At 38.5% G+C, this 24,474-nt stretch overlaps 1 protein-coding gene across 2 annotated transcripts in view; it reads right to left on the bottom strand.

Annotated features, from left to right (window-relative positions):
• The window catches only part of znf710a (zinc finger protein 710a), a 131,004-nt gene extending 107,003 nt beyond the window's left edge, over positions 1-24,001 (bottom strand). Inside the window, exon 1 of one of the 2 annotated variants that reach the window (XM_039773338.1) lies at positions 23,928-24,001. The gene's annotated coding sequence lies outside the window, so the exon portion shown is untranslated. Of the gene's footprint in view, positions 1-23,623; positions 23,882-23,927 lie in introns of those variants that run through there. The other variant, XM_039773337.1, reaches the window with a different exon arrangement.
• Between the last annotated feature and the right edge of the window lie 473 nt (positions 24,002-24,474).

Below are 24,474 nucleotides of genomic sequence, written 5' to 3'. Positions count from 1 at the left end.
AGTGCCGGGTCTTAGCTGACATTACATACAGCCGTGGACATAACACAAGATGGCACCAGCACAGCTGGGAACCTTCGATGCAAGAACACCAAGCGGCTCACGTGAACTGACGCAGTGCACAGACAAAAAGTAGCAGTTCCAAAGAGTGCTGAACATAAACCGAATTACACAATTGAGAAGGCAGCAAAAAAATATGAAGCGTCTGATACATACAAACATATTCATAAGTGCAGCTACTGCGGAAACAAAGCACACGGTGGAAAAAGTGAATGTCCCGCTAAAGGAAGACAGTGTAAAAAAGTAAAAAAAAAAAAAGTGCATGCAGTGTGTCACATCTCAGATAAAGAGGAAGACAAGCTGTTTATTGATGCAGTAAGAAACTAATTGATGAATGACACCTCTTATCTTTACAAGGATTGACAAACACGGAATGTAACTTGAACACAAAATATCGTACAAATAACACCCTGATTGAAACAAATAATGATAATAAAATCCTTGATGACAGCAACACTCAATAACACTCACAAAACAATTACTGTATATTGACAATCATGTTACGTTATTTTTAAAATGTTCCCTTTTCTTTTCATAACTTTTTAACACACTACTCTCGAATTTACAGTATATATATATATATATATATATATACACATACATATACATACCCCGATCTACATACTCTCAAATAGACAAGCCACACGCCATGTCGCAATTGTAGAGGCTTCGCCTCTAGCGCCGACATCTGAGGTTCGATTCCCGAGAGGGCATGTACCGAGTATGTACGCGCGCTTCCCGATTCATTTTAACCTCGCATCTCCTTGGTTTGGGACGTATGAAAAAATATGCGATTAACGCAGAATCATGTTACGTTTTTTTTTTTAAATCTTTCCTTTTCTTAGCACAAGCACAGCTGAGAAGCTTCGATGCATGTACTCCATAACAAAAAATAACGCATTTAATCATACTTTCAATTCCAAGCAAAGGGGAACTTTTGTCAATGCATGATTTCCTGGTACACCGATTACAGTGATCAGTGCTTCCCGATTCAATTACACTGATGCACACATCACAGCTACAAAAATGTTAAGAGTCGGAATGAAGCGCGTTCCTACGACTGATCGGAGGAAAATTTAATTTCAAAAAACTACCCGAGCGAAGCCTTGATAAAAGCATGGTTTTGTGCACACTGAAAAGCAAGCAAAATTAGATGCATTACAGAAAGCGGACTTTGTGGCTCTTACTGGGGATCATTGGACTTTCGTGACCATTAGTAATTCTAATTACATCTCATTACAAAATGTTCAATGATCACACTGTTTTAGCCTAATGTACAAAATAATTTTGGCTAAGGTTACTCAGAGTTTAAAGATTAAGTTGGTCAAATTACCTTTTATGTTTCTGACTTATTTTTTTAAGAAGAAAAACTGCACTTTATGTTGAAATTTTGGTTATTATTATTTAAAGACAATACCATTCTGAAAATGTAAAGTACTTAAACTACCACTTTATTTTTAAGTCTGCCCAATTTTAACCAGGGATGATATTTTTGTTTCTGTTTTAAATTCAAATGCAGTTTAAAAGCATTTTTTTTTTCAGAAATTAAAAGAGCTTGAGTTTACAATATTCATGTCCATGTCTATTATTTGATTCTGTCACCCACTTAAACCTTTTTAAATTAAAAAAACATTTGCGATTTGGGGCAAATTTACGTGTGCGATTACATACGATTAATTATTACAGCCTCTACTTAATTGGATTAATTTTTTTAATAGAGTCCCACCCCTAATTTATATATGTAGATATGTATATGTGCATATACAGTATATATGTATATTTATATATACTGTATATATATGGCAGCAACATTCATGACAATGACAAAACAATTATATTGTCAATCATGTTACATTATTATTAAAATGTTTCCTTTCCTTTTTACTTCTCCGCTGCCAAACGCGGGTATTTTGATAGATAGATAGATAGATAGATAGATGGATAGATAGATATAGGACAACAACACTCATATCAATGACAAAACAATTACATTAACAATCATCTTACGTTATTTTTAAAATATTTCCTTTTCTTTTTCATAACTTCTTTAACACACTACTTCTCCGCTGTGAAGCGCGGGTATTCTGCTAGTAAATAATAAAACTGCAACTTGCATTTATAATGCTATTTGTGGTATAGTCCCACAGTAGCGTATTAGGGCCACAGTGAAGAAAAAAAAAAACTATGCCAAGAATAAAGTCGACATGTTGACTTCATTCTCAACATTGCCACTTTAATCTTGATGCTTGTGTTGAGATTAAAGTTGACATTTCCACTTTATTCTCATAGTTTATTTTGTCATTAAAGTAGAATGTCGTAAACTAAACTTCATTCTAACATTAATGTTTAATTTACTAGATTTTCTCAAACCCTGTCATATGTAGCACATAAAATGCTTTGTGTTATGTGTTGCCCAGCCCAGTTTTTAATTGCTACGCACTTTTTAAACTGACTTCCTCCACACTAAGAGGAGATGCAGGCATGGATCACCACACAGAATACATTCACTTCATTATATTCCTGCTCTCGAAAAATTTAGAATGCTAAGATAAATACTTGATATTTTCATGATGAAATACATTAAAGCAGGTATTAAACATGCACTGTAGTGAGGCGGCAGTGCTGCTCCCTCACAGTAAGGGGTCCACAGGTGTAAGTTCAGTGTAGAGAACTTATGGCAGGTGTGACGAGGCTTCAAAAAACTGATGTATGAATGGGTATCCCACAGGTTTAACTTAAATATTGTGTAAATGTTGTGTTTGTGATCTGATGGTCGGAGAAACAACCACGGAAATCAATGGATGTTCTTCTGAGTGGGCTTTCTTTATTGCATTAATGCTGTCTCTATCTGACGTACCAAACCCCCAGTTCCTATCCTTCCTTTTTCCACATAACCAATCACCACAAGATAAACGTCTTTGTGAAATTAAAACTAGTTATAAACTTAGACCATGAAGTGTTCAGAACTTTAAAAAAATCTTCGTTATACATGTTTAAATATGTCATCCATTCAAGATTGCGCCCATCCCAGCAAGCATTGTGTGCGAGGCAGGAGCAAATTCTGAACGAGGTGTCAGCACATCGCAGGGTGAATACGAGCAACACATACACTAGCAGGGTCAATATATCATAACAAAACCCCACATCCTACATGACTTTGAAAGGAAACTGAAGCACGCCAAGTAAACCCACCAAAAAAACATGCAAATTCAAGGCATGTGCAACCTCAATGCCACCGTGCCACTGCATAATTAATACATGCTTTAATGCATTTTATCATGAAAATTATATCAAGTATTTATCTTAGCATTCTAAATGTTCAGGGAGCAGGAATATCATGAAATTAATGTATTGTGTGTGGCGAGTGCTGCCTGCTCCTCCTCTTAGTGCAAGAAGAAGTCAGTTTAAGAAGCTCGTAGCGATTAACATGGCTCGGGGAACACTTAACACAAAGCATTTAATGTGCTACATAACTTATGACGGGGTTTGAGAAACTCTAGTAAATTAAATATTCATTTTAAGATGACATTTAGTTTACGATGTTCTACTTTAATGACAAATTATGAGAACAAAGTCAGCATGTCGACTTTATTCTCGTCATAAGCATCGAGATTAAAGTGGAAATGTCGAGAATAAAGTCAACATGTTGTCACACTATTACACAGTACCCAGGTACATTACACAATATTGAAAAAAAAAACAAGTACAACTTGGCTTGTAGTATTATCCAGTAGTATAGAAACAGTATTCACACATTTGAACATAATGGTCCACATCCAACCTTTTAAAACCAAAGTATCTCCAGACAACAGTCACAGCTCCTTTTTTCGGCAAAAGTTCTTCTGTGTCATCACGTTCAACTTTATTGTCTGCTACAGCTCTAGTTTCGGAATGTTCTCTGTCCATTTTCACCGCTCAATACCTCGACTAACACACTGTTGCATGCGTGTTTAGCAGTGAAAAGGGCACCCCCTTAAACAGTTTCCCACTGTGCCACGTTCGAAACGTTATTTAGGCTATTTAAACTGGTGTTGCGGTATAAGAAAAATCCATATCATGACAAAAATAAAAAACGGTTTTGGTATGAACCGGTATGCCGCCCAGCACTAGGTTTAATTAGTGATTACAAAGTGGCGCAGCACTACTGTGACTGTGGATGTGCAGACGACTGAACCCAACGACAAATCTGCACCTGGTCTAAGGTTATTTTCTGCCATTCATGCAGTGCTGTAGGCTTAGAACCCAGTGTTAATGGTCGACAAAGATTTGGGTTAAAGAAACACGTCACACAAAAATTATTTTTTGATATGTCACTTAGTTCATGTTGTTTATAGAGATGCTCGAAAAATTGTTAATTTCATGTTTGAATAATGAACAGACTAAGTTGCTGACATATTGGGATTCAATGGGGACCAGCGATGTACAAATACAATACAATATCAAAATGTCTATGAAAAAATATTAATCTCCATATTTCACATTATATGTCAGATTTACAGTCATATGCTCATAACATCCCCAACTCATTTATTTTGGATAAAATATGGTTACATTTACCACATCAGGTAAATTCTCTAGTGAAAGATATGTGGTCCATGACACTGTTAACTGTAGAGTAACTTGTACATACAAAGAGTTAATTGATTTCATCATTTATTTTACCTACTGTTTCATCCCATCCAAATACAACAGATAATACAATCTTTGTAAAATATCCCAAAAACACAGAAATTGACAGAGAACAATCATGCAAAGTGAAATGCATGTCAAACTGAAGCGGATTAAAGAATATGAAGGTACTACTGAAAGGAATCAATCAAACAAATCCAAAAGAATAAAATGAGCACAATGCCTTAGGAAACAGAATCCCAAACAAAGCAGCAGTCAATATAAAAATTACACAGAACATGTACAAAATAAAAATAAAAAATAAATAAAAACACAGAAAAACACAACAAGCGGTCCAATAAGGAAATTTGCTGAGAAGGGCTGCAAGGAATAAAAACCTATATAATGAAAATCTAAAAGTGTATTTTTCATGAAAACACCTAAATGACAGAGAGAAGGTTAGTTTCAACCTTTTAGCTGATTTCTTCAGAAATTAATCCTAGTGGGTAAGTGAGGAAGGGACAAGAGCGTGAATTCGCTCACCTAGAGAGATGGGGGCCCCCAAAGAGAAAGAGATCATACCCCCAGAGGGGTATGATGACTCAAGCAGCAAGGCAGAGAGAGAGACAGAGAAAGAGTAAGTGAGTGAGAGACCGAAAATGTTCATGTGGAAGAGGCAGCACTACTAGATATGAGTAGACAGAATCAAAGCGAAATGAAGAGAGGGCGTACCTTAAAATATGTATAAATGTGTCCTCAGAGAGCACATTAAACATAATATGCGAAGTGGAAGAGAGTAATAGAGCACAGCAAATAAGATTCAAAGATATCAAACAGCCTGACCAATAAATTGACCCGGCTGCCACCAAAGCTTTTTTGGAAGGTTTCGCCATGTTTTGTGTTCAAAGTACCTATGTACTCATTACAGGTATGTCAAAACGCTTGAAACATCACAACAGGGTGGGTATTTAACTTGTCTGAATTTCAACTCACCTTGTAATAAAAAGACTACTGCAAAATGATCACTTTTGTTTGGTGAAGGTCATAATTACTTTCATATCCAGGAACACTGCAGCACCTATTGCACAGAGGTATCAGGAGTGGAAGGAAGTTTAAGGAAAATAAAACATAAGCTTTCCGTAAAAATGCAAGTGTCTAAATTTGTACAATTAATTTGGATGTGGAGAACAGGCTAACGTTTCAAAAGTTTAAAAAGAAAGAGAAAAAAACAGGAAATTATGAAAGGAGGAACTAGGGAACATATGTCAACAGAAAAACAGGAGTCAAAGCTAGAGAATGTGAGGAAGTCTGACTGAAAAAACAGTTTTCAAAAATCAAGTGAAATTAGATTCAGGAAAAATCAAAAACATTTTAACTAAACAAATGCATAAAATGGTAAAAAAAAATATATCAATATACAGGGTGGGCCATTTATATGGATACACCTTAATAAAATGGGAATGGTTGGTGATATTAACTTCCTGTTTGTGGCACATTAGTATATGTGAGGGGGGAAACTTTTCAAGATGGGTGGTGACCATGGTGGCCATTTGGAAGTCAGCCATTTTGGATCCAACTTTTGTTTTTCAATAGGAAGAAGGTCATGTGATACATCAAACTTATTGGGAATGTCACAAGAAAAACAATGGTGTGCTTGGTTTTAACGTAACTTTATTCTTTCATGAGTTATTTACAAGTTTCTGACCACTTCTAAAATGTATTCAATGTGCTGCCCATTGTGTTGGATTGTCAATGCAACCCTCTTCTCCCACTCTTTACACACTGATAGCAACACCGCAGGAGAAATGCTAGCACAGGCTTCCAGTATCCGTAGTTTCAGGTGCTGCACATCTCGTATCTTCACAGCATAGACAATTGCCTTCAGATGACCCCAAAGATAAAAGTCTAAGGGGGTCAGATCGGGAGACCTTGGGGGCCATTCAGCTGGCCACGACAACAAATCCACTTTCCAGGAAACTGTTCATCTAGGAATGCTCAGACCTGACACCCATAATGTGGTGGTGCACCATCTTGCTGGAAAAACTCAGGGAACGTGCCAGCTTCAGTGCATAAATAGGGAAACACATCATCATGTAGCAATTTTGCATATCTAGTGGCCTTGAGGTTTCCATTGATGAAGAATGGCCCCACTATCTTTGTACCCCATATACCACACCATACCATCATTTTTTTTGTTCCAACAGTCTTGGAGGGATCTATCCAATGTGGGTTAGTGTCAGACCAATAGCAGTGGTTTTGTTTGTTAACTTCACCATTCACATAAAAGTTTGCCTCATCACTGAACAAAATCTTCTCGTAAACTGAGGGTCCTGCTCCAATTTTTGTTTTGCCCATTCTGCAAATTCAGTGCGCCGATCTGGGTCATCCTCGCTGAAATGCTGCAGTAGCTGGAGTTTGTAAGGGTGCCATTTGTGAGTAGCTAATATCCGCCGAAGGGATGTTCGACTAATGCCACTCTCCAGTGACATGCGGCGAGTGCTACGCTGTGGGCTCTTGCTGAATGAAGCTAGGACAGCCACTGATGTTTCTTCATTAGTGACAGTTTTCATGCGTCCACATTTTGGCAAATCCAACACTGAACCAGTTTCACGAAACTTAGCAAGCAGTTTGCTAACTGTAGCATGGGAGATGGGTGGTCTCAGAGGGTGTCTTGCATTGAAATCTGCTGCAATGACCCGGTTACTGCGTTCACCAGACATCAACACAATTTCTATCCGCTCCTCACGTGTTAACCTCTGCGACATGTCAATAGCTGTAAACAAAGAGAAACTTGTAAGTAACTCATGAAAGAATAAAGTTACGTTAAAACCAAGCACACCATTGGTTTTCTTGTGAAATTCCCAATAAGTCTGATGTGTCACATGACCCTTCCTATTGAAAAAACAAAAGTTGGATCCAAAATGGCCGACTTCCAAATGGCCACCATGGTCACCACCCATCTTGAAAAGTTTCCCCCCTCACATATACTAATGTGCCACAAACAGGAAGTTAATATCACCAACCATTCCCATTTTATTAAGGTGTATCCATATAAATGGCCCACCCTGTATATCAACTGTCTGTCTAATGTATAATGAATACATTTTTACAACTATCAAAATTAATCATACAGTAGAAACATCCTTGGACTAGGAATTTCTGAGGTCACAACATGAGATGGGAGATGCAGAACAGAGAGAAATACCAAAAAAATTATAATAATCATAACTACAACATCTCCAACAGAGACATAAGTAGTATCAACTTTTTTTGTAAGGGGCTTGGTTTTATTAATTCTGTTACCAAGTATGTTAATTATAAAGAAAAACTTTATGCAAACAGGCAAATAAAAAGTGCAGCAGACAAACAACAAAGTCTTAAGACAGCCATGTAAAGTGAAATTGGACATAATCACAATACAGAAAATAAAGGAATCTCAAGGACCCAGGACCTGACTTCATGGTACCGGAAGTGTTTACAGATAAAACATGCCACATACAAATACTAATTGTGCAGAGCATAAAATAAATATCCCAAACATTGCCTTAACTTTATAGTTTAAATCTGCATAAAGGACACAATTATTGCGTTTGTAAGTTAAAAGTTCTCCAGCTGTACACTTTTGTTGAAAGGAACAAGGTGTAATCAGCAGGCAGTGTATCTCTAAGAGCAAGCAACAAACACCAAAACCCTGTCTGGAGCTGATTAACCAAGGGCACATAAAAATAATTAACATGTTTCCAGACAACCTGAGTGTATCACTATTAAATGGACATTGTCAATACACACTTCCACTGCTTTTGCATCAAGGCATACAGTGGATTCTAACAATCTCCGATAAAAGTAAACTTGTGAAGTTAGGGACAGCGAATATGTACATTATACAGTACTAGCCGAAGCCCACCGTAGCATACGGCGGTGCAAGAATAGGAATGGAAAACAGTGAGAAAGGAATTCAGTATAACAAAGGCTTAGGAAACCACCATCGCAGTATAACGAAAATAGCAAGGAGCGAAACCAATGCCAATGGTCGAGAGAGTACCTTCCTGTAGCAGGCTATGGAAAACAAAGACATATACAGATAGACGCTGCATTCACTGTGTTGCCCAGTCGACACGATAAGTCAGCATGTCCACCCTATTGTGATTGGTAAAAGTGCCATTAAAACTAATACAGGTAGACGCGGAAACCGTGTTTTCTGATGAAAAAACAATAACGTTTTAAACAGTATTGTTTACATACAACAGATTTTGGCGAATCGTTTACATGCAATTATTTATATTATTATTATCCTTCTGCTGATACCAGCATAGAAGAGACATGCCCATTCAATTACAGCAGCACAGGTGAGCAGAGAGCTGAGGAGACTTCATGCCAGCAAAGCAGCAGGTCCAGATGGAGTATCCCCACGACTGCTGAAGGCCTGTGCCATGGAACTGGGGAGTCCTCTACAGCGCATCTTCAACCTGAGCCTGGAACAGGGGAGAGTCCTGAGGCTTTGGAAAACATCTTGTATCACCCCAGTACCAAAGGTATCACATCCTAGTGAGCTGAATGACTTCCGGCCTGTTGCTCTGAGGTCACATGTGTTGAAGACCATGGACCGGCTGCTGCTTCACCACCTGAAGCCACAGGTCCGCCACGCCCTCGATCCTCAGCAGTTTGCATACCAGGAGAAGGTGAGAGCGGAGGATGCCATCATCTACATGCTACACCGATCCCTCTCCCACTTGGACAGAGGCAGTGGTGCTGTTAGAATTATGTTTTAGGACTTCTCTAGCGCCTTCAACACCATCCAACTTCTGCTCCTTAGGGACAAACTGACAGAGATGGCAGTAGATTCACACCTGGTGGCATGGACTGTGGACTATCTTATAGATAGACCTCGGTATGTGCGTCTCGGGAACTACAGGTCTGACGTTGTGGTCAGCAACACAGGAGTGCTGCAAGGAACTGTACTTTCTCCGGTCCTGTTCAGCCTATATACATCAGACTTCCAATATGATTCGGAGTCCTGCCACATGCAAAGGTTCGCTGATGACACTGCTATTGTGGGCTGCATCAGGAGTGGGCAGGACAAGGAGTATAGGAAGCTAATCAAAGACTTTGTTAAATGGTGCAACTCAAACCACTTACACCTGAACACCAGCAAGACCAAGGAACTGATAGTGGATTTTAGGAGGCCCAGGCCCCTCATGGACCCCGTGATCATCAGAGGAGACTGTGTGCAGAGGGTGCAGACCTATAAATACTTGGGAGTGCAGCTGGATGATAAATTGGACTGGACTGCCAATACTGATGCTCTGTGTAAGAAAGGTCAGAGCTGACTATACTTCCTTAGAAGGTTGGAGTCCTTCAACATTTGTAATAAGATGCTGCAGATGTTCTACCAGATGGTTGTGGCGAGTAGGGAATCCATTCCCGGACGAGTTTATCTATTCCCGGGAATTCAGGAATCCCGCATGTCATTCCCGGGAATCTCGGGTTCCTGGGGATGACAGTGCACGGGCATCTCACATGTGAATGGTTTTAGAACGACCAACACTTATTTTTAATAAAACTACTACAATATGTTGACACCAGTAAAAGACTAACTTTATCTACAAGCAGTTCATGCTGTCATACAAGTACATGTATCTAGTTCAGGGGTGCCCAATGTGTCGATCGCGTGGCATTAAAAAAAAAAATGTTTTTTTTTAAAACGTTATATATCCTCCCTATGGCATTTGCCACCAAATTGACATACAGGGCGGCCGGTCTGAGATCTCCTTTCTTTTAAGACACTGGTCATCCCGCACGCACAATCAAATGTGTGAGCTGCTGCAAAACTCCAGCTGTGATTTAGTTAGCCTTCCAATTTATATTGACTAAAGAAGGGATTTAAAAAAAATTGTTTGGAGAGGGTATGGGATTTATGTGGAATTAGAAGAGGATTTTTTTCTCTCATAATGTCACAATCGTATTGCGTTTGTCTGATTTGTCAATCTATCATTGCTACTCCAAAGAAGGAAAATGTGGAAAGGCACTTTTGAACTGTTCATAAAAACTACAAAACTGACTTCCTTCCGAAAAGCGATCTGAGAAAGAGAAAAGGAACTAAAATCGCAGTTAATCAGACAGCCGTCATTTTTCACTCAGCTGAATTCAAAAGCTCCTTGACACTCATTTATGTGAGTCAGTCTTTTCCCACATGAAGATTATTAAATCCAAATACTGTAGTGACCATAAATGTATTGAATTGGAAAAACTGTGGGCACCCCTGATCTAGTTAGTTGCGGTAATAAGAGTGTAGAAAGCATAACCTGTCGAGCGTGTGGTCCTCCAGGCGAGAACGTACTTCGTGCAGAGTACGCCAGCTGCTGAGAAAGCACACTTTGCCTCCACTGAAGTAGGCAGCACAGTCATCAGATACAGATACACTTGTTCTAAACAACACCCGCGCTTGCCGTTGCTCTGAAACACCGCCATTTCAGCTTTTACTAATGCATCCAGTTTCTTGTCATCATTCTGTGATGGCAAGTTTCTTGGCACAGATAATGCGGATGCAACAGATTGACACATTGCAATTTCTAGTTGCTGTTCAAAGCTGTTGTCTGACAGATGTCAATGAAGTCTTCAGTTTTCAGCTATAACTCTGTTATTTCTTCACACTTTTACACACATATATGCGAGCTTGGCTGTTCACGGTTTCCCGGGAATTACAGCAGTTTCATTCCCGGGATTCCCTAGTGGAGAGTGCCCTCTTCTATGCGGTGGTGTGCTGGGGAGGCAGCATAAAGATGAAGGATGCCTCACACCTGGACAAACTGGTTAGGAAGGCAGGCGCTAGTGTAGGAATGAAGCTGGACAGTTTAACATCTGTGGCAGAGCGACGGGCGCTAAGCAAGCTCCTGTCAATCATGGAGGATTCACTGCATCCACTGAACAGTGTCACCTCCAGGCAGAGGAGTAGCTTCAGTGACAGACTGCTGTCACTGTCCTGCTCCACTGACAGACAGAGGAGATCATTCCTCCCCCACACTATGTGACTCTTTAAATCCACCCGGGGGGGTAAACGCTAACATTATTCAAAGTTATTGTCTGTTTTTACATGCATTTATGTTACTCTTTAATATATTTTTTTTGTATTAGTATACTGCTGCTGGATTATGTGAATTTCCCCTTGGGATTAATAAAGTATCTATCTATCTATAAACAATGTAATCATTTACATGCAATTATTTATATTATTATTAAATAATTCCTCCCATATAAGTAAAATTTCTCGGACTGCTTTCTTCCATCTCCGAAACATTTCTAGACTTTGTCCTGTTCTTACACAACACAGTACTAAAGTATTGGGTAATGCCCAAGTCACCTCACGTATAGATTACTGTAATGGTATTCTGTCTGTCATCCCACAAAAACGTATCCATCGCTTACAATTTATTCAAAATTCTGTTGCCAGGATAATAACCTGCTGTCCTAAATCCACTGAACATACTACACCTATTCTCCCTTAACTTCACTGGCTCCCTGTTAACTACAGAATACAATACTAAATACCGCTCTTAACATTTAAAGCTCTCCACAACCTCACTGATCTCCTACAGACTGACACTTGTCTCGCTCACTCTGATTCTCATCTGCAGCTGTACTTTCTGTGCCACACATCTAATTCTGTGCTATGGGAGCTTGAGCGTCTCTCATAGTGCTCCTCAACTCGGGAATTCTCTTCTCTCTCATATACATCAGCTAGATTCAATAACACATTTTAAAACTACCCTCAAAACTTATCTTTTCAAACTGGCATACCAATTGTGAATTTTGCACTGTTACTGCCAGTTATCTTTGTTTGGTTTGCTAATTATTGCCGTTTGATCGAGAGCGACGGTGGATGCAGAAGTAGGATTAGAGATGACGGACGAGGCTCTGTCGTGCGTATCCCATGGTCTTAGAGTTGGTTGGCGTGGCTCTCTGTCTTGCTTGCCCTTAGTGAATTATACAGTATATAGATTTGCCGACTACATGGTAGTCCTATTCATCAGGTAAATAGAACAATATTTCATAACATGACGAATGAATGGGAATATTTAAAATTATGGCAATTAACAAAGGGAAGCACTATTTTGTAGGTGGGACACTTTCATTGCATGATTAGTGCAGGTAACTCAGAGAGATCTCCAATTGGTTAAACATCATGCATCAAATAGCATCTACAGCTATTTACACAAATTAAGGCCACAGTGATCTTTCAAATTCTCCACCAACCACATTTATTCACACAGAAAGTATAATAATCACAAACCATGGTCTTAATGTTCTCCAGAAATAAAGCAAAATATACACCACACAAGTCGATATTTGAGGTGAAACAATTAAGACAAAACCTTGCAAGGAGTTCAGGGACACAAAAGCAATGACAGATGCACTTTTCTAATCATTCAGCACAGTAAATCATATTAACCAATTGGTGCATTAAGGCTTTAGAATACCTGGAATACACATGGGCATCTTAGGTCAGGTGAATATCGTAAATGTGCAGTCAATATGTTAAAGCCTCTTTCACCAACAGCCTCATGTGAACTTTGAGCATTACAAAATCTAGCAAAATGACCTTGCATAATACACATTTGGCACAGACACCATAATATTCAGCTTCAGACCTGTGAAGTGGCCCAAGCATACAATGGATTTCAACATTATCTTTCATAGTGACCTTAAAACTCATCTAACCATAATGGCACAAATAGCAATCAATGGAGATATTGCCAAGAAGCAAATCTTCATCAGCTATCTGCTACTCCTCCACCATGAACAAATAGTACCTCATCTTTAATTACCTTTTTCCTCTTTTTGTACTTTTTTTACTGGAATGCTTTTGTCTTTCATTTCTTTGTACTTTCTGTCTCCATAGAAACCCATTTCCGCTCCCTCCGTACTGTATCTTTGTCTTCTTTGCTTCATTCCTCCTTATCTCATTCATTTCTCTTTCATCTCTCTGCTGCTTCTCTTCCTTTATTCTCCACCTTCCAAGACTGCAGCTTTTATCTTCCCTTCTCTTTCATCTGGCATTCACCTTCCTCTCCCCTTCAAACCTCACTTCGTTCCACTTCCCTGGCAAGAAAAGTTCAGCTTGCAGACACAGGGTTTGTTCCTCTACACGATAGCTTCCTTTACAGAAAACACCTGTACTTAATGCAAAACAAATGTTTTTACCTGCAAGTGGGTCTGGCTCAAATTGCAGATCTCTTACTTTCATACAAATGCAAAATAAAAGATTACAAGAGAAGCAATTGTTTTCCATCTACAAGGGCACATAAACACATCTAAAATGGAAATATAATTCACAATGTTTTATTGTGAGCAGCATTTGAAATTGCCCTATGATATAAACATACCAGTCCTGCTATCTTCTTGGCTTATTTTTGGCACTTACATATTAGCACACTCAACATGATTACTTTTTGCTTGGGGACAGTGGCGAATAGCTTTCTTCAATTTAACTAAAATAAAGCAAGTATCAAGACAGCCTTACAACCTTCACTCCAGTATTTTTGTGTAAGAGAGATCTGTGATCCACTTACATTCACCTATCATATGGCCCATTTGTCCCCTATTTTACAAAAGGTATTAGAAGCTGAAATCACCAACAAATTAAATTTTACAGCTTTTTTATGTGGCAAACCAGATAATACAAGGTTATCCAGAGCAACAGAAAGTCAGTACTGTAATCTGAATATAAGATAGGCTTATAAGAGTTTAAGTCTTTATTACCATTTTGTTTATGTTTATTTATTTATTTGTATGGTAGTGGAAATAATATAATGTATTTGAAAAGATGACGTTTGAACAGCTAAAGATAGCTAAATATTTCCACTGCACTTACAAACACAAAGGAAACAAAAACATCTTCCTTCACATCATTTTGTACATTAAACAAGCATCAGTTCTGTTATGGTTTCATTAAGACCTACAAATTACTGCAACCACCCATCAATTTCTTTTCTTAATGCACATATTCCAGTACAGAGGCCCAGGACACCAGTCAGTTCCAGCAACTTTACAAAGTAGTAGGAAACAACACTGAAATGAACAGTATTTAATCACACACCAACCTCAAGCACAAACACACACCTACTCACATCAAGCAAAATTAAACTCAGCAATCAGTAATAAACCTTCAGACTCAAGATAAAATAAACTTTAACCAATGTTCATGTATTTAATATGCCAGGAAATTGATCTAAAGTCACTAATAGTGCCAGTGGGTTACCCAAACTCTGCAAGTTTAAGTTAAAATCGATCAATTTTTACAAAAAAATAGGATTCAGAACAAGTCGACCCCCACCCCGTGACATCTGAAATTCTGCATCCTTTATAAACTGGAATGTACAATCAGGAAAAAATAAAATAATTAACAAGTGATTAACATTTAGTTAGAAATGATTGTTAGCTAATTGCTTCACAGATTATTAAGTCACAAGGCTTCATTCATTCATTCACCCTTAATAAAAACTCATTACATTAAGTGCCAGACAATAATTTAAACAATGTTCGTAGCATTTGGTCACCTACCATTTCCTACTCTGCACAGACACAAAAGGTGAGAAACAAATTTTTATTCATATATCTAAAACCTCACTCCACCACCAGATTCCTCTGCTGTTGTGTTTCATCAAATTAAACATAGTAAGAATCCCAGTTAGCAAGCCAATTAAGACCAGATATTTGTGTAATTACATTTGGAAACACGAAAAAAAAGTACAAGAAATATCACACAGAGGAAACACTCGGCCGTCTAACTTTTGAGTCCTCACCCAAACCCCCACCCGTCCCTCAGAGCTGCTCAAGTATATATTTTCCTAACTAGGTGTGGTTCTACATATTCTTAGACATTGGCAAGAACTGGTCAGAGATGGCACAGGCTATATTCGGCCAGCAGTACAAGCACAGAAAGATCCAAATTAAGTGCCTTTTGGGTAACATTATTTTTGTTTATTTGTGCTTCACCACTAGCAGATTAGCACAAGGGTCCTTGAGGGCCAATGTGTCTGCACTTTCCTCACAGAGCATTCAATGGCTTAATTGTCCGATTAATTGAGCAGGGCATAAACATCTGTTTAGCTACTTCCTAGAAGAAGCTATTAAAATAAACTCTCATCCTTAAAGTTTTTAAGACCACCACAACAAAATGTGCAAGAGTGTGGGAATAATTTGGAATCTCAATTCAAACTAGGAGATTAGTAGCAGTATGCAGCCTGGCCTTCCCAACACATCTTTAAAAAAATAACACGATTTTTGAAACTGATGAAAGCAACTAGTGCTGGAATTGATAATCATTAATGGTATAATCATCTGCTTACAACCGTAGTAATAAGAACAAAAAAGACAGGCTCTGCTAAAGTGAAATACCAGTATGAGAAAGGCTGCATCTTTTTCACTTCCCCATACGAACAACCCCTCATACTTTCACCCCTCCTCTCCCCACCAAAAGCAAAGCTGAAATTGAGAAATGAAATGAATTTAACAGATCAGGAGGGGGGTAGCATTTCTCTACTGCAGCTGGGAGAAAAGCAAACCCCTCCCCTTATAAAGAAGCTGAACTATTCACAAACAGGAGAGAGACTGAATGGAGGAGGAGAAGAAAATGGAAGCCTAAAGAAAAACAATGAAAAGAAAGCAGCAGTGAAAGGCAGGCAGAAAGAAAGAGTGAATGGAAAAAGAAAGAAATACAGGAGAAGGGAGCTTTGAACAGCAAAAGAACTGAAAAGAACTGAATGCACGGCTTAGGAAAGAAAGGGCCTTGTACTGAATTGCTGCAAAAAAAAAAAAAAAAAAAAAAAAAAAACCTAAAATTAGAACAAACCTTTTGGTTAAAAAAAAAAAATATATGATACTTAAAAGTAGTATGTCTGGGTCATCCTAATAATCAAAAAGGAAAGGTATGATGTGAAGAAGGAAAACAAAATTAGATTTCTACTAAGACTTAATATTTTAATTGAAAACTCGAATGATTCATTCTGTTCCAATCAAGTCTGACTTCAATTACACAACAAATTAACAAAGCCTAATTTGCACATCCTTATTTTACAAACCTGCTTTATCAGCATCTCTTTTCGTGCCTACAACTGGAAGAGATGAGAGGGACACCTGGTATACTTGGCGTCAACTTTGGCTCAAGAGAATTATTTTTAGGAATAAAATAAAATACCACGTACACAAGCCCGAGGTTGCACTTTACACAAGTGTAGACCAGTGGCCATAGTTAAACCACAGTCCTGCAGTGGCTCCATTCCCAAACATAGAGCAATACATCCCTCTGACAGATATGGGGTGAAAAATGTTTGATTGACAGTAAAATCTGGAAAGTGACATGATTTGTAATTCAGCAATCAATGTATTAGTTAAATAGTCACCCACCCAATAGCATCCACCCTAGGCAAAGAAAAATACCTGGCACCTTGGAGTTCACCAAATAATAAGACACTTTGGAAGTGTCAAAAACCAGTGTCTTGGGATAAAGATTTTCATAATGTTTTCTCTAATTATATCTTTGTATTAATTTTAGACACCTATTTTCTGGACCACCTTTTCCCTTACAGAGTCACTGGTAGCTGCAACCTATCTCAGAAATGCTGAGTGCATAGATGAATAATCTATGGATGGAATTCCAGATAGTCAAAGGGCGCACACACACACATACCGGATCAATAAAAAGTTCCACATCACCCTAATAAGCATATCCTTGGGATGGTTAAGGAAACCAAGTCATGCAAAGAAAATCTGCAGGAACACAGGAAAAATGTGCAAACTCCACACAGTCAGCACCAGGCCGATAATAGAGTCTTTGATTGCTCCACCACAATCCATATTAAAACTGAGCTAATAATTAAAATTAGAGAAATTGAATACAGTAACTAGGATTTGATGTTAGCGAACAGATCATTTAACTTTCTTAAGTAAGTTTAAACACCATGGGTATTTTTAATTAAAATGAATTAAAATATTGAAGTGGTTTTAAAAGAGAAAAAAGCAAGAGTGCTGGATAAAGGAACTAATGTGTAACAGCAAAAACTCTGAAATATGACTGGCCATGATTTAGAAATATGTTCATGACTGGCGACCCTGTGTTTTTAAATACCTGCTTTACCGCTTATTTTACAGAATTTATAGAACACTCTACTTCAGCCTGCCCATCTAAGGGAAAAATAAATTAAATCATATTTCATTATAAAGTCATTTCTGCTTAAATAACCTCAAGAATAAAACAAATGAAAAGAAAAAAGTGTGTCCACTGGATATGTTGGTTGTGCAGTACTTCGGAAGATGGCTGGACACTTTTTAGCACTTTTCTAGATACTCCTTACCAACCTCTTAAACTTGTACGAGCACTTAATGGGTCAAACCCCAGTGAGGCATGTAAAAAAATCTAACCACAAAGCTGTGTTCTTGATACAGTTAATATAGTAAAGTTCTGTTTTTCAAAACTACAGAACTCTCTTTTTAAAAATTCAATTTTATGACAAGTATCAAATACAACAGAGAAATTCCCATTCAATTAAAATTATAGAATACAAATTACTTAAAGAAAATGACTCTGAAGGGCTCCATTTACAGAACAAACTGCTGGAATGTTTGATTCCACTTAGCAAGAAAAATCACTTTTCAATGGTAACATACAATTTAGGACTACTAAATCTTTGCCAAGATGCTCCTACAACAGTATGTAAAAACAGCCGGCATAGTGGCAATTATATGCATTATTTTATATCACTATAAAGATCAATGTCACAACAACAAACACAGACTAGCTATACATTTCCTAAACTCTGTTTCTGTTATTGCATTCAGACTATACTCCATTTATCACTGGGGATGTTCGAAAAGCAACCCACCCACTTTTAAAGGTTAATTGGCCTGACAGCAAGTCATTAGACTATGAAAACAAAGGTTTGCAGCATCTTGAAATGCAGTCAGTCACTATTAAAAACAATTAATGTAACTGGTTTAGAAATAACAGGTACACCTTTTGTTACAATCTGTATTTTTACTACAAAATCACATGTTCATGGAAAAAAACAAGACAACGTTAGATACGGCACTAGATAACTGTAGTCAAAAGCTAGCAATATATTTCAGTTTAAGTACTTGGGACTAGGGGTGCTAATTTTTTCATGTAAAATTAACTGGCCTAGTAAGGATATAATAACTGCATATCACTGAATGCAATGGTGTATTTCTCAGATTAAAGGAACTGTGTAGGTTGGTGATAGATGGAGGTTCAAGAACAATGTAAGAGATGAAGTGATAAAAATGTATAAATTATGAAAGGCAACAAGTATTTGGATTTCTCCATGAACACTGCTGTTCACTAATCAATAAATAGAATTTGTATGACATCAACCTGGCATTGTTAAGAAAAGGATTCCTTAATAATTCACTATCTCAGCAAAATGAAACTTTAGAGGGGCAGCCATCATGAAGTCAATAATAACTCTGAAAGACTTACGAGTTTGGTGGGTCAATGTGTAATACAGGACCATCAGTAACCTGTATCAAGAAAACACCCTAACACAAATATGTAGTGAGAGTGGCATGCAAGAAAGCAAAACTCAAAAAGAATCACCTGAAGTTTATCATAAAGACTAAGAGTAAACCTGAGAAGTTCTGAAAGCAAGTCCTGATTGAGCTTTACAGCCAGAACGCAAAGTTCTACATTGGGCAAAAACCACACTATTTCCAAAGCTCCAAAAAACACTACATCTAAAAGGAAGTACAGCAGCAGTACCATGCAGTAGCAGTAGATATTGATCTCATTGAAAGGAAAAAGGAAAATTAACTGGAGGTGAAGGAAAAATAGGCAGCACATGGTACCAGAACTGTATGCGAGTTTACTTTATTCACTATTAAATACAAGACTAATCCAACACGGGGGTGGTTCACAAGTACACAACTGAATGATTTAGGAGCGGCCACATTGAAGTCAAGAACTCCCCCTAGTTTCGACTATACCAGCAGGGGATTCATATGGTAAGTGAAGGCTGGACTGTATGGTCTGATCCCACATAAAAAGCTACTGTAGCAGAAATTTCTGAAAAACTTAATGCTGTCCAAGACAGAAAGGAGTCAGAATACACAGTGCATTGCAGCTTGCTACATATGAGGCTGCACAGGTGCAGACTGGTCAGAGTGCCCATGATGACCCCTGCCCACCACCAAAAGTGGCTAAAATGGGTATGCGAGCATCAGAACTGGACCATGTAGCAAAGAATGAACATGGCCTGGTCTGATGACTCGTATTGTCTTTTAAATCATGTTGAAGGCCAGGTGTGTGCATGGTTTACCTGAGGAACAGGCAGCAGGTTGCACTATGGAAAGAAGGCAAACCAGATGAAGCAGTGTCATGCTCTTGGCAATTTTAGGAGTACTGGCATTCATGTTGACATATAACATCTACCTAAAGATTGTTGCAGACCACATGCACTACTTCATGGCAATTGTGTTCCATGAGGGCAGTGGCCTCATTCAACAGGATAATGTGTCCTGTCACTTAGCAAAAATTGTTCAGGAATGATTTGAGGAACATGACAAAGAGTTCAAGGTATTGACTTGGCTTCCAAATTCCACAGATCTCAACTCGATCAAGCATCTGTGGGATGGGCTGTAAAAGCAAGTCTGATCTATGGAGGCCAACCCTTGCAAATTACAGGACTTAAAATATCGGTTACTAACTTGTTGATTCCAGATACCACAGGTCACCTTCAGAGGACTTGTAGAGTCTCGAGGGTCAGAGCTGTTCTGGCAGCACGAAGTGACCTACACAATATTAGGCAGGTGGTTTTAATGTTGTGGCTAATCCATGTATAATCACTTCACCATTTATTTTTTTTCCTATAACATATGAGTAAGCTGCCTTAACTAAGCCTTAATACTTTAGTAAGGCATCCTACATAAAATCATGCAATAAAACAACATTGTGTAGTATTTATTCTAATAAAATGACAAAATTTAGAGGAAGTAAAATAAAAATACACTGGATACTAGGAAAGAAATGGGACATCTGCATGCATAAATGGCTAACATTATTGAAAAAAGAAATATATTTCTTAGCATAACAGTAGTTGTTGTAGGTGTAATTATAGAAATATGACATTGTGTTGCTGTGGACAAAAACAATGTGAGGCACAGAAAACAATAATAACATCTCTCCATAAGGTTAGGGACATGGGGCCTGAAGCATATCCAGCAACACTTGTCTTAAAGTACAAATAGGTCCAAGAACCTTGCAGTGTACGGTCACAATCATTTAATGCCAATCAACCTAAAATATGAATCTCTGGAATATGGAAGGAAAATTAGGAAACCCAAAGAAGCACTCCAAAAATAAGAGAAGAATGGGCAAATGCCAAACTGGCAGTGTTTAGGTCAAGATTCAAATCCAGTCTACTGGAGGTGTGAGACAGCAAACTAACCACTATGCCACCCAACAGTATTAACATGGATAACAAATGTAATCTAAGCAGAATAACTGCACTTTGATCTTAATAGTGCTATTAATAGCATAACACAGGCTAATCTCATGGATAGTATGTAGTCCATGAGGCTGTCTGTTCAGTCCAGACAACTACTTGGCACATGATTTTGATTAATTTACTTAAGAAGCAGGTTGATACATTTCTGAAATTCTTCTGAATACTACTTATTGCAATCACAATATATTTTAAGACATTTATCAGCCATAGTGTTCAAATTTAACTAAAACAAAAAAACATAAAGGTAAAAAACAAAAAAAATCTATATATTAAAAATTAAATACCACAGTATGATAAAAATGATAGGCTTTTAATCAATCCCAATAACAAGAAACACATTCAGCACAACTTATAATCTACGTGCATCCTGAGATTCCAGAGCAAATCTTTAGAGAAAGAGCTCTCGCCTATAATGTCTGGTCTCATCTTTAGTATATTAAAGGGACAGTGCCAGGAGAACCCAAAAGCAGTGGGACACTGACAACTCATTGATATCATCCAGTACCAAACCAGGATTGTTTTAAAAGTATATGGTAAACTTTTAAAATCAGCTCTGAAAGGAATAGGAAGCCAGTGGAGAGATGCCATGTTATGTGTCATCATACTCATTGTAGTCTGTTTAGACAACAACAATAATCCCAGTAAATAAAAATATGAACAGTATTACAAAAACCAACACCAATCCCTAACTTTAAAATAAGTGATACAGCAACCCTAAGGAAGAGAATATGTTTGAATTACAGTGCATACAAACTGAAGAGCTGAATGATTACGTGATAAGGACAAGAGTGTGGCAATGTGTCAGTATGCACAACCAAAAATCGGGAGTGGTCTCCCCTAGACTTTCTCGTATACTCAGATATGTGGATGGATATTTGAGGAGTAAACCACAAGACAATAATTATATTTTTATATTATGTACATTAAAGAACCATCAACAACAAATCAAATTAATAACATTTTGAACAATTACTATAAATGTAAAGCTGGATGAAAAAAGTACCACTTCTGGTTAGTGGAAATAGCTCAAAAGTTGGTAGAAATCTACATTTTGTACCTAATACTTGTATGCAAAATTTGATTGACGCAAGTGTAGGTGTACTCAAGTTATCGTGTTTACATACACACAGACACAATTCCAAAAATTGTATTTTCAGATTCAGGGAGGTCTAAAACGTCGAGATTCACCAAAATCTCGATGTTGAATTTTTGGATGATTACAATACTTTCTCTATATTCATATACGAAAAACAAAAAAATTAACTTAAGAAAAACAAAGTTTGTAACATGTTTGTCTATTCACAAATACTTCATACTTGCTCATCTTATACTATTTGACAGCTATATTGTTTTGTATTTTGTCTGGTAAATGATGGGTTGAAGTTGTGCTGTCTTGAGTTGGTACTGTCGTGTATTCTACTTTTTGCACCTAACCAAAGTAAATTCTGGTATTTTTCACATGCTAGCAGTAAAGTGACTCTGATGTTTCCTTTGTTGTTACTTCTAACTTTTTCAATTTCCAGCATGCAATTAATTCAATTGCCACTATAATTTTCCTAACACAATCACGGAACTACTGATTTATATGATTAAAATACCCATCTGATTTTACTACGCCGGTACACAATGGTTAGTGCAAAAGCGGCAACACGATCGACCTATGGTGGGCAATGGAAAGGTCCATCATGATAGCAAAAGGAAAGACAACAAACTTCCAAGATATTAAATCCCATCTAGCCAAGTCGGTAAAAATATTCCGGAGATTGTAATAAAAATGCAGTTAATATATCCTCACTTGCAGACACATAAACGAATAACCGGATATAATTCGAAGCAGTTACAAATCTAACGCAGTGACCAGCCAGTGACGAGTAGTAAAAATGCCCAGTGATTAGCGGGTCACACCGTCAGCCCCGTCCGCCACTCTTATTGTTTTCCTCTCCAACTTTCAACACACAAAAAAAGTTTTTCGCGTTGCAGAGAGCCCAACAACAGGGTGTCACCAAGGAACTCGGGAGGTGCCCATGGCGAGTGCCCGTTATGGGCGACCTGCAAGCCAGCCAGTTAGCCGCTTTTCCTTTTTTCTTTCTTTAGTTTCTCGTTCATCCTCTCCATTTCCCCTTTTTCTTTTCATCGCCGAGACGCCATCTGTTTGTAGCAAGAGGGAATGTGGAAGGGAAGGAAAAGACGACATATTGGCTGAGGCTGGCGGCAGACCGCTCGCCCTCGACTTGCTTTCCAACACAAACTGACCAAGGCAACTCGAAAAAGCGGATCTGGGCGAAGCCCCGAGGCCTCCGGCGTCCCGCGACAAGTGTTCGTGCGGCACTTTGTCTGCATCGTTTACGCCGTTTGGACCTCCGGCCTAGTACTCAACTCCCCCTTTCCAACTCACGCCATCTCGTCTTTTTAATTGCTTTAAACCCACCCGTTGAGACACTCACCGAGGTGGCTGTGATGCTGGTGGCTTGGCCGCGGCGCCCCCGGCTCTCAGTGTGCGTAGTCCCCGGTCTCCGCCTCACTCGGCCCGGCTCCTCCCGGCTGACGGACTGCCCCCCTCCCTTTCTTTCTTTCTCTCTCTCTCTTCTCTCGCGCGCGCGCTCCCTTTTTGCAGGAAGAAGGGAATGAGATAGAGGTGACGTGAATGAATAAACAGCTCCTCCTCGTCACTAGAGAAAAGAAGAGGGGGGAGAGAGAAAGGAAGGGGGTGCACGGCGTCTGCTTTCCAAACCCAGTCCGTTCTCTTACCTCCGTTTTCCATGCTTGCTTTCTGTTCAGGTGGTCCCTCAAACTTTTAGCCCTTCAAAAGGAAAGGACGCTGACCCCGGGACATTCTAATGTGGTCCTTCTTGCGCTTTCGAATTCATACTGCTCGACAGTAAAACAAAAAAGGAACACAGTACATTTGATGAAGAATGACACTTGCTGATCATTCGGGCTCCAGCAAATGAGATTTGTCACCTGTCGCCGCGGACCGAAAATCCCGTTCGAGTCATCTTTAACATGTGCAATAATATGCTACATAAAATAGTTTTGATTGTAAAGAAATAATTGTCTGTCATAACGGAAATGTGACTTGAGCCACAGGTGCAAACCGCAGCCACATAATAAATGACAATTGTGACATAGGGTAATTTAAAGCCTCACCGACTAGGGTAAAAAGCTTAAGGCTATTCATCTTGATTCCCCTCACAATCTCCTTGATTGTGGACTACCTGACCAACAAACACCAATGTGTGATGCTGAGAGACTGTGTGTCAGAAATGGCGATGTGGATGTTTGGGGGCACCTCAAA

The sequence above is a fragment of the Polypterus senegalus genome, chromosome 12 (genome assembly GCF_016835505.1).
Source record: "Polypterus senegalus isolate Bchr_013 chromosome 12, ASM1683550v1, whole genome shotgun sequence".
Taxonomy (NCBI): Eukaryota; Metazoa; Chordata; class Cladistia; order Polypteriformes; family Polypteridae; genus Polypterus; species Polypterus senegalus.
The sequence above is the reverse complement of the archived record's forward strand: the minus strand, read 5'-3'. Positions and strand labels throughout refer to the sequence as shown.